Below are 2,702 nucleotides of genomic sequence, written 5' to 3' on the forward strand. Positions count from 1 at the left end.
CCCGCCGGGGCTGCCTCGCACACGGGCTCTGGGGTTGTTCTCGATGCGGATCGCGCCGGTCCTGAGCACCCCCAGCAGCGCACCAGAAATAAGGTCAGGGACACAGATCGCTCCACCACATAAATGCCCCAGGAGTAAAAGGGGGGGGGGGTCTTGCGGGAAGGCAGGAATAGGCATGTGCACCCGCCTGGTGGGCAGCACTGGCGCCAACTCGGTGCAAAATGCCCGAGCGGCTGGGCATGCACGCACGCCTCCCCCAGTATCACCCACCGGCGCTGCAAAACCTCGTCACAGCCATCCTCCTCCTAGGGGGAATAATAGTGGGTGTTTGATGGCTGGTGTCCAGGAGGTGCAATGCTCAGACAAACTGGACAGAGAGAGCTGGATCTTGCAGGTCTGACTCAGGCTAAATCTCCCCTCCCATGCAGGTGAGCTGGGCAATGAATGCAAGCCTCTGTCCTGAACAGAAAACTTGTGACTTGTCCCTAGGAATCGCCTCCTCCTGTTTAGTACTATGATTTTCATTATTAGCGTGCCATCATCGTCGCCGCCGTTTATTATTATTGTTGTTATTATTGTTGTTATTATTTTTACTACTACTATTACTTTTATCCTTTCCCGGTCTCGGAAATGGGCTGTGTGTCCCTCCCTGCAGCTCTGTGTGCGTTATGTACACGCATATACAGACCCCCCGCCCCAACAAAATGCTCGCAGGGTTTTTTTAGCCAGGTGGCTCCTTTCGCGGAGCTCCAGGTCGCATCAAGTCAGTGAGGGCAATTCAAAGACGAAACAAAAAAACCGAACCAAAGCCCACAACCAACAATCCCGCGGATACGAGCCCTTGGCAGCCGTCAGGTCTGTTCAAGGTTGATCCCGGCCTCTGAGTCTGGGAGAAGGGTTTGGATCAGCAAAATAGAATTGAATATATGTATTCAATTTTATTTTGCTGATCCAAACCCTTCTCCCAGACTCTCTCTCTATAGAAACTAGCCCTGCGCGAGGGTGCTTGGGCACCGTTTGGGGCTGGCGGGGGATTACGGCTCTGAAATCCGCTTGGAGAATTCATTTACCGCCAGGGCTGGGTTTGCTCCGAGGGCCCGATCCCGCCCGCCTGTTGCTCGGCCCCGCCGCAGGACGCCCCTGGGCTCGGCTGGGAAGCGGGGCAGGACCCGGGCTTGCTTAGGTGCGGGCCCGGGGCACCTTGCCTGGCAGGAGCTTGGGAGCTCCCCAAACGCATCTTCTCAGGCATCCTTGCGCCGTCCCGGCCTCGGATCCCGAGCGCGATCTTGCACCAGAAGCCTCCTTTTAAATCCCACGGGAATAGAAACCTTCTAGTTGTTTGGGGGATTTATTAGTTTTTTAAACGCGTTTCTGCTGTTTGCAGCCGCCGTTGCTTTCAGCCCTCCTGTTTCGGGCGGATGAGGCGTGCAGCCCGAATCAACAGGCTTTTTATGCCGCCGGCTAATTAATTTATCACACATTTCGAAGGTCCCGCTTTTAACTGCCTGTGTATTGAGCAAAGCTTGGCCGGGGAGAGGCAGGCAGAGACGGAGAGAGAGAGAGAGAGAGAGAGGAATAAAAGCAGCAAAGGCAAGGCTCGAAGACAGGGCGATAATAAAACACATTGAAATGAAAACGAGGGCTAAGATCCTGTGGCCAAGTCCCTGCTTTGCCCCCTAAAATTTGTTCTGGGTTGGTTCATAGCCAACTGATAAAAGGAGCTCATTCGGCTGAGAGGCTGTTGGAGGGGTTTCTTTTTAAAGACATTATTTATTTTATTTGTTCTAATTTGCTAAAGGAATGAATGAAAACAGGGGTTTGATGAGGAGGTTTCAAAGGTGGAGGCGAAACAAGGCAAACGGCCTTTCTTCCTCCCCCTCCTCCCCAGCTGCGCCAAGGGTCCTGCCCTCCTCGGGCTCGGGCACGCTGGGGCCTGGAGGGCTGAAGTGGCTCCCGGCTCGCCATGGCAGGGGTGGAGGCAGCGGCCGGCTGGGGGAAAGGGATGGGGTAGGTCTGTGCCCCTCGCACAGGGGGCTTACAAGGAGGGAAACCCCTCGGTGTCATGGGAGAGAGCAGGCTGCGGGACCTTTGAAAGGGAAAGGGGTTGGTCCCTGGCGCTGCGGCGGTGGGACCTGGCTGTGCAGGGCGAGGGCGAGGGCGAGGGCTGCAGACCCCTTCCCGAGGCGGGGCAGGACTGAGCGCCGGGGTGCGAGTGACTCCCCGCAGGGTGCGGGCCGGCAGCGTGAGGCCGGACGCGGAGGGAGCAAGCCCGGGCTGCGTGTCGGGGTGACTGAGGCACCTGGCCCCCCGCACGGCGTGCCCGGGTGATGAGGGCACGTCCCCTCCAGACACGCCCGCCCCGGTGCCAGGGTGCGGGGCAGGGCCGGGCTCCCGGCGCGGGGAGGGGGCGGGGAGGATTGACAGGCAGTAATTGGGTAATCGGAGGCTGCCTCTCCCCAGCCAGGCGGCCCCAGTCACTGAGACGCCGGGGCTCTGACGTCACCCGCCACTGCCAAATTCGCCAGGAAATGAACTTTTTAATAATAACAATAATAAGAAGAAACGCTTTCTCCCACATGGGAGCGGCTCCTCGCGGGGACGGGGGCTCTGCCCCTGCCCTCCCTGCCCCCGGGCGCTGCCACCTCCCCCTCCGGACAAACCCGGCCGCGGATTTTCAAGGCGAAGGGGTGAGGCGGGCTGGG

At 58.5% G+C, this 2,702-nt stretch overlaps 1 long non-coding RNA gene across 1 annotated transcript in view; it reads left to right on the plus strand.

The window, feature by feature from the left end:
* The window catches only part of LOC109311281, a 16,780-nt gene that overhangs the window by 4,665 nt on the left and 9,413 nt on the right, over positions 1-2,702 (plus strand). The window lies entirely within an intron of this gene.

The sequence above is a fragment of the Crocodylus porosus genome, unplaced genomic scaffold (assembly GCF_001723895.1).
Source record: "Crocodylus porosus isolate Cpor-Errol unplaced genomic scaffold, CroPor_comp1, whole genome shotgun sequence".
Classification (NCBI taxonomy): domain Eukaryota; kingdom Metazoa; phylum Chordata; order Crocodylia; family Crocodylidae; genus Crocodylus; species Crocodylus porosus.